Raw genomic sequence first — 13807 nt, forward strand, 5'->3', positions numbered from 1 at the left:
ACAGAGGGACAACCCACCACCACAGGGACAAAAGCTACCCACACGACCACAGGGTTGGGCGTCCCCACTCTGCCACTCTTTCATTGATGCCATCGGTGTGGCCCAGAGGACAGGTCTGGAGGCAAGGTTGGCTGGAGGATGCCCAGCAGCAGAAGCCTCATGGCAGGCGTCTGGGCTCTGCAGCCATGCCCTTCCCACCCCCGCTGTCCTCGGAGCTATGTTGTCTGTTACCTGCCCTTTGAGGAAGCAGCTACTGATGCTCAGGACCTGAGTGAGGCTCTCTGGACAGGCTCACACAGAGCATACAGTTCCCAGGTCAAAGGAGACACCAGGCACCTTCCTGCCTCTGCTGTCCCAGGGGCCCAGGGACATTCTGGGTACCTCCCACTCAGGGCCCTGCTCTAAACCCCTGACGCCACCACCCTGGACTCTGGCTGCCTCTTCCAAGGGCCTCCTGCCCACACCCGTCCTATTGCACAGCACTGACCCCCCAGCCTCCTCCAGGGATGCTCCCCACCCTGCAGAGGCCTGTCCTTAAGGAATCTGCTCCCAGCCCCCAGCCCCTCCAGAGGGGACACCAGGGCAAGACTCGGTGGACCTGGATGGGGCAGCGGCAGGCTCACGCCCAAGCCCTAAGCCATGTGCTGCAGACTCAGGAGACCCTGCTGAGTCCCGTGGGCCCCCGGACTGGCCCCTCCTCTCCCACCCATGCCCTATCTGGGCTCCAGCAGTGAGGAGCCATAGTCGTCAGCTTGGTGGAGGGATTACAAATTCGAATAGCCTGTTTTGTCATCTGGCTGGTTGCCCTAACGGTCTTCATCCAGATTTCTTGAGAGTGTTGGAAGGTGCACACTTTCTACCCTCACCCTCATGCCGGCTTCCAGAGCCATGAATTTGTGCCCTGGGGGTGGCCACTGGCAGACAAGTCCCTCAGGGACTGGTGCTTCCCATCTGCTGATAACTTTTTTTTGCTGCGAGCTTTTAATCATCCGAGGCGTCAGCATCATCACTGCTCTTCCCATGGTACAGATGGTACCGGAGCACTTTGTACTCTGATTTAAAAACCTGCACTTGTTCTTGGCTGAAGAAAGGATATTTTCCTTTTTGTTCATTTCTGTGTGGCATTCCAGAATATGAATATGCATCGTTTTCATAATTGTCTGTTTTTAACATGCTTTAGCCAATGCGGAGGCTGCTTATTCTAAAACTCTTCAACCGGGCAGCGCCTGTGGCTCAAGGAGTAGGGCGCCGGTCCCATATGCCGGAGGTGGCAGGTTCAAACCTAGCCCCGGCCAAAAACTACAAAAAAAATAAAAATAAAATAAAACTCTTCAACCAACCGTCAAAGAGCCGGTGGTTGGCCGTTCAGTCTCAGTATAAATGTCCCCATCGCAAGTTACAGCAGAAATGCAAACTGTGGCTAAACATTGTACTTCAGATTTTAATTGGACTCAATTAATTTCACTGAAACAAACGCTGGTTGTTAATAGTTGTGTGCTTCTTGATAAATGCAGGGTGATGAAAACCAACTTGTGAAACTGACCCCTGGCTTATTTGCCTGCCAGGAAGCAGCTGACGGGGGTCAAGTGGAGGGATGCTGGGGCTCAGAGTACAGGCAAGAGACCCAGCATCTGGGGATGAAGCCCACACCCTCAGTGTGGGCCCCAGGGACTGTCTAAGCGGGACTGGCTGAGCCGCTGGGGCTGGGACACCTGCACGGCCAGTCTGATGGCTCTCAGGACGATGAGGTGTTCTTTTCTTTTTTTTTTTTTATTGTTGGGGATTCATTGAGGGTACAATAAGCCAGGTTACACTGATTGCAATTGTTACTTTTCATCCCTGAGGGGTCCCGAGCACACTGTACAGCCTGTTACGTTCTCTTGGTACAGAACATCTGTAAACTCACCCTCTCTTCATCTGTCCTAGGATTTACAACAACAGTCCCTGTGTTCTGGTATAGTTTCCACCCTCGGTGTTGCCAAAGAGTTAAAGTTTTTCCAACAGACATTTTGCTATGCTCAGGTTGTTTTGCTAGATGGTTCCTAATTTAACCAAAGAATCTTTACATAGAGCAAAGCAAAACTGCTTCTAATTGTGAATTTTTGTCTCTGAATATTAAGCTTTCCAAAATCAGGACATATATTCTCATATACTTGGACTTTTGTTATTTTAAAAAATTCTGGCAAAATGTTGTATTCAAATCATTTTTCTTACACGTGAACATATAGAAGTGACTTACTCTCAACTGAGCATCCATTTTGATATAAAAATGGTCCAGTTAAGCGAATGACAGAGTTGCCTGTATGAACTACGACTCCCCTTGGAGAAAGTTCCCAGTATTTCAGGCCATGGGATCAATTTTTCAGCAGCACATTTGTCCCGTGCCCGACAGTCGTATTTCAGAGGGAATGTGCTAGAAATGGTCACAGAATGCAGCTCCAGTGTGCAGGGGCTGAGAGGGAACAAGTTCCTGAGGGGGAATAAATTCCCCAGCGCAAGAACCACCAGTCAATGACCAGAGGGTGCGGAACTGAATGTGACCCATGCCCCTGTGGCGTCCCCTAAGCCAGCGCCCTGAGCCAGCCACAGTGGTCGGGCCCACCCAAACGCCCTGACGAGTGGACAGATGGACAGTCCACCTAGCCTGGCCCGCCCCACTGCGGAGGCTGGCTCCCAAGTTTCCCAGCCAGAGGACTTTCTTTAAAATGTGCTTAAGAAAGAAAAATGAGCGAACTCTCAAGAGGTACAATTGCATGTTAATGCTCTTCTGTCAAAATATCGCCCTGTCTAGACGTGGCTGAGCCTTGGGCTTTGAAAATCCATCTCCTCTGAATCTGTATTCCATCAAGGCAGCTTTTACGAAATGTATTAAATTTGAAGGGGAAAGCCGGTAATTGCGAGGTGTGAAGATTCCATTTAAATACTAAAGTGGCCAAGAGAAATCCCAGGGGAATCCAGGTGAAAAAGATTAGCTCTCGTGGAAATTTTAGCTCTAAGTCTAAATGTTTTTAATATTTAAAAACAAAGAAAAAGTGACATCCTCCTCTTCTAAAGGTTTCGGCACATCCAGACAACTTGGCTCTGATTCTGATAAGAAGGGAGCAGGGCGAGTTCAGTGTGGGCCCCAGGGACCGTCTAAGCGGGACCAGCTGAGACGCTGGGGCTGGGACACCTGCTCTGATCCTTCCGGGTGCACGCTGGGCGGCAGCACCTCACCCGAGGTAGGGACAGACATACTCCCTCTCTGAAGGGCTGAGTGTGTCTCGGAACAGCTCACGACTGGCTGTGCTGGCATTTCAGCTCCTCCTGCAGCTGCCTGCTTGCTGCACCATTAAGATTTCCCATTAAATTTAGACAGGACGGCAACAACTCAACCTGGTCTGTGACGCGGTCCTGCTCAGAAAGCACGTCCGCCCTAATGCTAAGGGAAGCCTGGGTCTCTGGCTCCATGTCACCTGTCAGAGGGAGGTCACACCCCAGTTTCCATCATGCCTCCCTCCAGGTGGATGGGCCAGGCTGGTGGGACCTGGGAAATCCTCAGCCTGGCTGGTCACTCCAGCCCACACAGCCTCAGTTGTAACAGAAGTGTCATCATGGGAGGAACCAGTGGGAGGAGGTGAAAGTGGGTGACAGGTGCAGGAAACAGGAACGAGAAGCAGGGAAGGGGTCGGAGCAGCTGCAGGCCTGTCCTCTGACCTGTCGTGGCTGGGGGGACGTGCACAGCTGTCACCATGACCCAGTCTGAGGACATTTCTGGCATCTCCGGAAGGTCCCCCAGGCCCACCCTGGTCAGTTCTAGATTCCAGGCAGTTCCAGAAAACCACTTGCCTTTCCTTCTGGCCATACAAATGTGCCTTTCCTGGTGTGTCACAGAAAGGGAATTGCACCACTTGGTGTCAAACGCCCTCCATTTTGCACCCTCAACCACAAGGTACAACCGTGGGTCATGATTTTGCGGTTGGTTGTTATTAGTAGTTAACGCCTTTCAATTGCTGAACAGCATGCCGTAATATGACTATCCACATTTTGTTTAATCCAGAAATTTGTGGGCATTAAGATTATTTACGGTTTCTGGAGAGTGTGAATAATGCTGCTGTGAACATTTAGGTACAAGTGTTTACATGGAGACGTGTAACTTTCCTCTCGGCGAGGTTCCCAGGAACAGAATCACTAGGGTGTATTTTAAGGAGACGGGTACCTTTCTGGGAAACTGCCAAACAGTTTTCCAAAGTGACTAGAGTATTCTGCACCAGAGTGCATGAGGGTTCCAGTTTCTCTTCATTCTTGACAAAATTTTGTATCATCTATCTTCACCGTAGCCAGTCTTCTGGGTTTGCAGTGGTATCTCCTAAATGAATTTAACCTGCCTCTCCCTAATGACTAGTAGTGGTGAGCATGTTTTCAGGGGCTGCTCGGCCATTTGCATGTGTACATGTGTGTGCCCTTGTGTGCATATGTGTCCAGGTGCATGTGTGTGCATACGTATATCTGAAATAGCTACTTAAAGCTTCTTCCTATTCTTTAAATCGTTTCCTTGAGTCCTAAGAGTTCTTTAAGTATTTTAGATGCAAGTTCTTTATCAGAGACATAATTTTAAATTATATTTCTCTCGTCTCTGCCACGTACTTTCATGTTCTTTCTGGTGTCTTGAAGCACATGAGTTTTTATTTTTGAAGTCTAAGTTACACATTTTTCTCTTGTGGGTTTTGCCGTTGCTTTTGTACCGATAAACTCTTTGCTTAACCCAAGTTAGTGAAGAATTGATCCTATTTTTTCTTCTAGAATTTCTGTCTTAATCTCTTACATTAAGTTTATGATCCATTTTCAGTTAATTCTTCTCATGTGCAATAAGATGTATATGGATATGGGATTGTTCCAGGATTATTTATTGAAAAGACTGTTTTTTCCGCCACTGAACCACATTTTCACCTTTGTTGAAAATCTATGAATCTAACACATAGGTCTGTGTCTGGACCTTCAGCTCAGTCCATTGAGCACGGGCCTGTATTTATACCCCACACCACACAGTCCACCTTACTAAAGCTTTGTAGTAATTTCACCGTAAGGCAGAGTAAGTCTTCCAACTTTGTTCTTCTGAATTATTTTGGTTATTTTATGTCCTTTGCATTTTCTTATAAATTTTAGGATCAGCTTGTCAATTTCTATTTTAAAGGTGTGGTGGGCATGGCCTTGACTCCCCAGAGTAATTTGGGAAAACTGCCAACTTGAAGTTCAATCTTTCCACCATGAACATGGAAGGTTTTATTTGGTCGTCTCTAATTTCTCTGAGCAATATGTTGTAGTCTTCAGTACACGAGTGTTGTGATTCCTTTGGTAAATATATTTATTCCCTAAGTACTTTATTCTTTCAATACTATTGTGAACGCAGTAATTTTCCTAATTTTATTTTCACATTGTTCACCTCTCTCATATAGAAATACAGTTTATTTTTCATGTGGACCTTATGCAGCACAACATTTCTAAATTTGCTCACTGCTTCCGGTACTTTTCCTGAATTCTTTACTATTTTCCTTATACAGGACCACTTCATCTTTAATACAGATAGTTTGACTCCTTTTCCCCTCTTGAGGCCGTGGGTTGTGCTGTTGTGAGATCGGCTGGCTGAAGCCTCCAGGGCTGTGTCAAGGCGCAGCGGCAGGAGTGGCGGTCTCTGTGTCGCCCCTGACCTCAGGGGGAGCGGTCAGGCCCTCACCATCAATGGTGATGTCAGCTGAGAGCTTTTAGTAAATGGCCTTGACCAAGTTGAGAAAGTTTCCTTCTATTCCCAGTTGGTGGAAGATTTTTAGCCCTGAATAGATGATGGGTTTGCCCAGTGTGTTTTCCGCATTTGGACAACCCATGGATTTTGTCCTTTAGTCATTAGTAAGATTTACTCTGTTTGTTGATACAGTAGAACCTCCACAGCTGACCCTCCCTGCACTGACCCCTCCTGCACTGATCTCTCCCTGCTACTGATCCCTCCCTAATGGACCCCTCCCTGCACTGACCCCTCCTTGCTACTGACCCTTCCCTGCTACTGACCCTCCCTGCACTGACCACCTCTCTAATAGACCCCTCCCTGCACTGATCCCCTCCCTGCACCAACCACTCCCTGTACTGACCACTTCCCTGCACTGACCACCTCCCTAATGGACCCCTCCCTGCACTGATCCCCTCCCTGCACCAACCCCTCCCTGTACTGACCACTTCTCTGCACTGACCCTCTCCCTGCTACTGACCCTCCCTGCACTGACCACCTCCCTAATGGACCCCTCCCTGCACTGATCCCCTCCCTGTACCAACCCCTCCCTGTACTGACCACTTCCCTGCACTGACCACTTCCCTAATGGACCCCTCCCTACACTGACCACTTCCCTGCACCGACCCCTCCCTGCACTGACCACTTCCCTGCACCAACCCCTCCCTGCACTGACCACCTCCCTAATGGACCCCTCCCTGTACTGATCCCCTTCCTGTACCAACCCCTCCCTGTACTGACCACTTCTCTGCACTGACCCCTCCCTGCACTGACCCTCCCTGCACTGACCACCTCCCTAATGGACCCCTCCCTGCACTGATCCCCTCCCTGCACCAACCCCTCCCTGTACTGACCACTTCCCTGCACTGACCCCTCCCTGCTACTGACCCTCCCTGCACTGACTACTTCCATAATGGACCCCTCCCTGCACTGACCCCTCCCTGCACCAACCCCTCCCTGTACTGACCACTTCCCTGCACTGACCACTTCCTGCTACTGACCCTCCCTGCACTGACCACTTCCCTAATGGACCCCTCCCTGCACTGACCACTTCCCTAATGGACCCCTCCCTGCACTGACCCCTCTCTGCACCAACCCCTCCCTGCACTGATCTCCTCCTTAAGTTGACCTCATTTTCACAGACCGGACATGCACCACAGTCCCCTGAGTGGTCACCTTACAGAGGTTCTGCTGTATTTAGTTGTTAAGCTGACTCCATATTCCCCATCACAGGTCCATTTTATACATTGCAGTTTGCTGAAGATTTTTGCATCTGTGTCCACAAGGATTTCTTAGGATGTCTCTGTCTTGCTTTGGTATCAGCGTCATAGTGGACCTGTTAGGTTAGTGGTCCCTGAACTTTTTGACACCAGAAACAAGTTTCAGGGAAGACAATTTTTCCATGGGTTAGGGTTAAGGATTAAATTCTTATAAGGGGTGCACAACCTAGATCCCAAATGTGCCGTTTGGAGAAGGGTTCGTGCATCTGTGGTAGTGGTGTCTCCTTATTCCCTGATGACTGGGCAGGGAGAGTCTTTTCACCAGCTTATCTTATGTCTGTAGATCTAGTTTGATGTCTGTTAATGTCTTTGGTTTAGGTCTTAATGGGGTTGTTTGTTTCCTTACAGTTTGAGATTTATTTGCGTATATGAACAGTCAACCTCTGTCCCTCTGTCACATGTGTCTTCTGCAGGTGTCCTCAGGCGTGTAGCTTGGCGCTCACTCTGCTGCTCTCGTCCTTTGCAGAGACAAGTTTTAACATCTTAGTGGAGCCCAGCTGACCAATGTTTTTTTCCTGGATCATGGCTCTGGTGTTGTACGCAAACATCTGCCACCATACCCGAGGCCAGTGGGTTTCCTTCTCCACCGGCTCCTGGACTTTTATTTAGTTTGAGCTGTGCATTCTGGTCTACGGTCCCTTCTGAGTTAATCTGGGGACATGTCAGGTTTGTCCGGACTTAGTTTTTTAGGTTGATGGTCAGTTGTTCTCACATCAGCTGTTGAAAGACCATCTTTGTGCCATCATATTATCTTTGCTCCTCTTTGTCAATTATAAAAGATCTGGGTTATCTGTGAACTCTGTCTGTTCCTTCAGTTACCACGTTGTCTCAACTTCTGTGCTTGAGAGTCACCCTTGAAGTTGGTTAGTAAAGTTGGTTAGGGTTGGTCTCCAACTATTTTATTTCTCCTTCAATGCTGTGTTGGCTCTTCTGGGTCTTTTTCCTCTCCACTTGAACTGTAGACTCTGTTCATCAATATCCACAAAATAACTTTCTTGCATTTTGATTGATATTGCATTGAATCTATACATCAAGTTGGGAAGAATGGGCATCTTGACAACATCGAGTCTTCCTGTTCATGATATAGACAATCTGCCTTTTATTGAGGTATTCAATTTTGTTCATCAGAGTTTTGTAGTTTTCCATATAAATCCTGTACATATTTTGTTAAATTTATACCTAAGTATTTCAATTCTGAGAGTGCTAATTTAAATGACATGGCAATTTTAAATTTCGTATCTCACTTGTTTATTGGTACATAGAAAAGTGATTGACTTTTGTGTTATATTAACCTCATATTATTATGCAACTTGCTGCAATCACAGTTTCACAAGTATTTTTGTTGATTCTTTCATATTTTCTACATAAATGATCAAACCAAACAATTTATTTTTTTCTTTTCTGGTCTGTATGTTTTATTTCTTTTCTTTTCTTTTTTTTTTTTTTTTTGTAGAGACAGAGTCTCACTTTGCCACCCTCGGTGGAGTGCCATGATGTCACAGGACTCACAGCAACCTCCAACTCTTGGGCTTTCACAATTCTCCTGCCTCAGCCTCCCTAGCAGCTGGGACTACAGGAGCCGGCCACAATACCTGGCTAATTTTTGGTTGCAGTTCAGCCAGGGCTGGGTTTGAACCCACCACCCTCGGTATATGGGGCCGGCGCCCTACACAATGAGCCACAGGTGCCACCCTATATGTTTTATTTCTTCTCGTAGTGCTGTTGTACTAGCTAGGCTTCCCATTCAGTGTTGAAAGGAGAGGTGGGTGCTCGCTTCGGCAGCACATATACTAAAATTGGAACGATACAGAGAAGATTAGCATGGCCCCTGCGCAAGGATGACACGCAAATTCGTGAAGCGTTCCATATTTTTAAAAGTGCAATGCAAAAAAAAAAAAAAAAAAAAGAAAGGAGAGGTGGGTGGGGACCCTCGTGGTGTTTCCCGTCCTAGGGAGAAAGCTTCCAGCTTCTCACAAGTGAGGGCAGCCCAGTTTGAGTTTGATCTCCTCTGACCCTATATGGATACCCTTGATCGCCTTCTCTTGCCTGATTGCCATGGCTAAGACTTCCATTACTATGTTGAATAGTAGTAGAGACAGTGGACATCCTTGCCTAGTTCCTGATATGAGTGGAAATGTTTTCAATTTTACTCCATCCAATATAATATTGGCTGTGGGTTTGCTGTAGATGGCCTCTATCAGTTTAAGAAATGTCCCTTCTACTCCTGTTTTCTATGTTCTGATCATGAAAGGATGCTGGATATTATCAAAAGCTTTTTCTGTATCAATTGAGACAATCATATGGTCTTTGTTTTTTATTTTATTGATGTTATGTATTATATTTATAGATTTGCATATGTTGAACCAACCCTGTAACCCTGGAATAAAACCAACTTGATCATGGTGTATAATTTTTTTGATGTTGTTGAATTCTGTTTGCTAAGATCTTATTGAATATTTTTGCATTGATATTCATTAATGATTTGGGTCTGTAATTTTCTTTCTTTGTTGGATCCTTTCCTTGTTTGTGTATCAGGGTGATATTTGCTTCATAAAATATGTTGGGAAGTATTCCTTCTTTTTCTATGCTTTGGAAAACATTGTATAATGTAGGCACTAATTTCTCTTGAAAGGTTTGATAGAATTCACATGTGAAGCCATCTGGTCCCAGACTTTTCTTTTTTGGGAGATTTCTAATTCTTTCTGGTTGAGTCTAAGAATGTGGCATGCTTCCAGGTATGGGTCCATTTCCTTCAGATTTTCATATTCTGGGAATAGAGATTTTTGTAGTAATCATTGAGAATTTTTTTTAGTTTCTGAGGTATCTGTTGTTATTTCTCCTTTATCATTTCCGATAGATGATATTAGAGATATTTTACTTTTCTGTTTCTGGTTAGGTTGGCCAAAGATTTATCAATTTTATTAATCAACTTTTAAAAATCAACTTTTTGTTTCATTGTTCTTCTGAATGATTCTTTTGTTTTCAATTTCATTTAATTCTGCCCTAATTTTGGTTATTTCTTTTTTTATGCTGGGTTTTGTGGTTAGAATGTTCTTCCTTTTCCAGTTGCTTGAGATGATCCATTAAGTTGTTGGCTTCCTCTCTTTCTATTTTCTTGATGAAGGCTTCCAATGCTATAAATTTCCCTCTTAGGACTGCCTTTGAAGGATCCCACAGTTTTTGATAATTTGTGTCTTCATTATAATTTTGTTCAAAAAATTTGGTGATTTCCTTCTTAATCTCGTCTTTGACCCAGCTATCATTCAGCCTAAGATTATTTAATTTCCATGACTTTGTTTGAGTCTGAAGATTCCTGTTGCTGTTGAGTTCAACTTTTATTCCATGGTGGTCTGAGAAGATGCAAGGAATAATTTCTATTCTTTTAAATTTTCTGAGGTTATGCTCAGAAATGGGATATGATCAATTTTGGAGGATGATCCATGGACTGATGAGAAGAATGAATATTCAGTTTTATTAGAATGAAATGTTGTGTAGAGGTCTGTTAAGTCCATTTGTTCTAGGGTTAGGTTTAAGTCTACTATTTCTTTGTTTAGTTTCTTTTTGGAGGATCTATCCAAGACATCTCTGGTCTTGGGATTTTGTGACATGGGCTAATCTTACTGAAGTTAGATGATATCTCAAAGTAGTTTCACTGCTGGTGGGAATGGAAATTAATACACTCCTTTTGGAAATATGTTTGGAGAACACTTAGAGATCTAAAAATAGACCTGCCATTCAATCCTATAATTCCTCTACTAGGTATATACCCAGAAGACCAAAAATCACATTATAACAAAGATATTTGTACCAGAATGTTTATTGCAGCCCAATTCATAATTGCTAAGTCATGGAAAAAGCCCAAGTTCCCATTGATCCACGAATGGATTAATAAATTGTGGTATATGTACACCATGGAATATTATGCAGCCTTAAAGAAAAATGGAGACTTTGCCTCTTTCATGTTTACATGGATGGAGCTGGAACATATTCTTCTTAGTAAAATATCTCAAGAATGGAAGAAAAAGTATCCAATGTACTCAGCCCTACTATGAAACTAATTTATTGCTTTCATATGAAAGCTATAACCTAAGAAAATGGGGAAGGGGGAGAAGGAAGGGAGGGAGGGGAAGGATGGGTGGAGGAAGGGTGATTGGTGGGATTACACCTACGGTGCATCTTACAAGGGTACATGTGAAACTTATTAAATGTAGAATGTAAATGTCTTAACACAATAACTAAGAAAATGCCAGAAAGGCTATGTTAACCAGCGTGATGAAAATATGTCAAATGGTCTATAAAACCAGCACACAGCTATGATTTAATAATAAAATAAAATATTAAAAAAATTCTGAGTGAGTTTACTTTGGTGATAGATAAGTGTGCTGGTCATTATGGAGGATGAGTCTGAGAATATCCTGGATATCTGGTTTAGTTATGGCAAGTATTGAAGTATTTGATTTCTCCATCACAATTGAAACTCAGTTTAGCTGGATACAGAATCGTAGGCTGAAAGTTGTTTTGTTTTAGGAGATTGAAGGTCAATGACCATTCTCTTCTGGCTTGAAACATTTTGACTGAGAGATCTGCAGTCATTCTGATATTTATCCCTTTGTAAATAATGCTTTTCTTACGTCTGGCTGCTTGCAGAATTTTCTCCTTGATCTTAACTTTGGCAAAGTTGATCACAATATGTCTAGGAGATGCTTTATTTGGATCGGGTCTTGCTGGGGTTCTGAAACTGTCTATCTGAATTTCTGCATCTCTTGCAATGGTTGGGAAATTCTCCTCCATAATCTCTTAGAGTAGAGCATCTTTACCTTTAGGACTGTCCTCTTCTCCTTGGGGAATTCTTATAAGACAAATGTTTTATCTTTTGGAGTGATACCACAACTCTCTCAAGGAATGATGAGTTTTTGCTCCCCATTTGTCTGCCTCTTTGAGTGTTTGGGAAAGTTCAAAAGCTTTGTCTTCAATTTCAGAGATCCTTTTATCTGCCTGGTCTACTCTAGCACTAAGAGATTCTACTGTATTTTGGAGCTCCTTGAATAACTTTTTCATTGCCTTGAGCTCTGCTATCTCTCATGTCATTATGTCCGTATCTTTGGTGACTTTGTCTTTGAATTCATTAATTTCTTGAGACAACTTTAGAACTACTCTTTGGATTTCAATTTCTAACTTTTCTTTCATTCTATTCATCTTATTTGTCATCCATATTCTAAATTCTATTTCTGACATTTCAGCCATTTGTCTATGCATGGCATCTTTAGTTGTATCTCCTTTGTCATTCCTTTGGGGGGATTGATCTACTCTGGTTATTCATGTTGCCAGAGTTCTTCCGTTGGTTCTGCCCCATGTTTATTTACCACCATTTGGTTATTAGAACTGGTAGAGTGAGATTGAATTGGGGTTCCCAGTTAATAGAGTTAATCAGCCCCTTATCAAAGTGCCAGGCTTTGTAATTGTGGCTTATCCCCTAAACCTTACAAAGCCCCCTTTCAGAGTTTTGGCTGGAGACTCTGAGGACTTACTTGGTGAGCTAGCACAAGCTATCTCTGTTTTGAAATCATCCAACCTCTATCTTATCCTAAGAAGCCATGGTATTAGGTTTAAATCTTGGCTATGGAAAGAAACAGACAGCTGTGGTGCCCTGTCCCCACCCTTCGGTTCTTTTCCACTACAGAACTTCCAAGGTCAACCTCAGAGTGTCCCTGGGTGGACAGCCCCAGACTCAAGTTCCAATCAAATTGTTTTGGGCAGTATAAACCCTGCTCAGCAGAGAGGGATCCAAGGGTCTCCAATAGCTCAACTGGAGCCAGGGATCCATGCCCCCACCCACCAGACTCAGTCCACACTGGTGTCCACTTCTCTGCTTGCCAGACCAGTTGGAGTCAGGGAACCACACCTCCCACCTGTGGGTCTCAGTCCATACCCGGCAAGCCTCTGTGTGCTGGCCCAGTTGGAGCCAGGGACCACCCCCTCCTACTAAACTCAGTCCACATCGGGCAACCACTCCTCTACTTGTAGGCACCATCAGAGCTGGGGGTTCTGCAAGCCCTCCTTCCAGAAACAGCAAGAACCAGTGGTCAACACCACCACTGGCTGGGCGAAGTCATAACCAGAGGACTGCTTTTCCTCTCACCAAGTATCCATTTCTTCCCATGCTTCCTTTCTTCCCCACTAGTCACAGATTCTGTCCTGATGTTCAGTGGTCTACACTATGCCCAGATCTTTCAGGAAAAGACCAAACACTCTATGCTGTTCTGCCTGCTGTAGAACTTCAGACTGCCATGTGAGGAGGGAAGGGTGGACTGGGAGTTTGGAATTTGGGGGGAAAATATTTGTTCGGTTTTATGCCCTGCAGGGTGGTGACAGGTTCATAAGTGGGACCTCCCTGGAGAAAGAGACCCAGTGTTTAGCAGCTCTCTCCTGTGAGGTAAAATGAGAGGTCTTTTGTTCCCTGCTCTTGGCCAGCCTCCCACTTGGGGGCAGGGTCTCCCATCCTCTAGTCAATAGGCTTTGTGCCCGTAATTTGTTTTCTTAAATGTTCTTCCTTAGAGTCACAGCTTGCTGAACTTCTTTCTTGGCTTAGCTCCCAACTTCGGGTTCATAGAGTCTGATTCTATCCAGTTTTTCTCCCTCTGGTCAGGAGCCTCTGCCAGGGGTTGCTGCTAGATAGTCATCTTCCCAGAATTCCCCAGAAAGAGATTTTAGAGATGCCTTCTTCCTTAAATGTTGGCGGAATTTACCAGTAAACTTATTTGGTCTTGGT

General features: G+C 44.7%; 1 non-coding gene across 1 annotated transcript; it reads left to right on the forward strand.

The window, feature by feature from the left end:
- The first annotated feature begins 8804 nt into the window (after positions 1–8804).
- Positions 8805–8911, forward strand: LOC128582657 (U6 spliceosomal RNA). The gene has a single exon (XR_008379104.1). It is a non-coding gene; the product is annotated as a U6 spliceosomal RNA (small nuclear RNA).
- Positions 8912–13807: the final 4896 nt, after the last annotated feature.

Source organism: Nycticebus coucang, chromosome 3 (genome assembly GCF_027406575.1).
Source record: "Nycticebus coucang isolate mNycCou1 chromosome 3, mNycCou1.pri, whole genome shotgun sequence".
Lineage (NCBI taxonomy): Eukaryota > Metazoa > Chordata > Mammalia > Primates > Lorisidae > Nycticebus > Nycticebus coucang.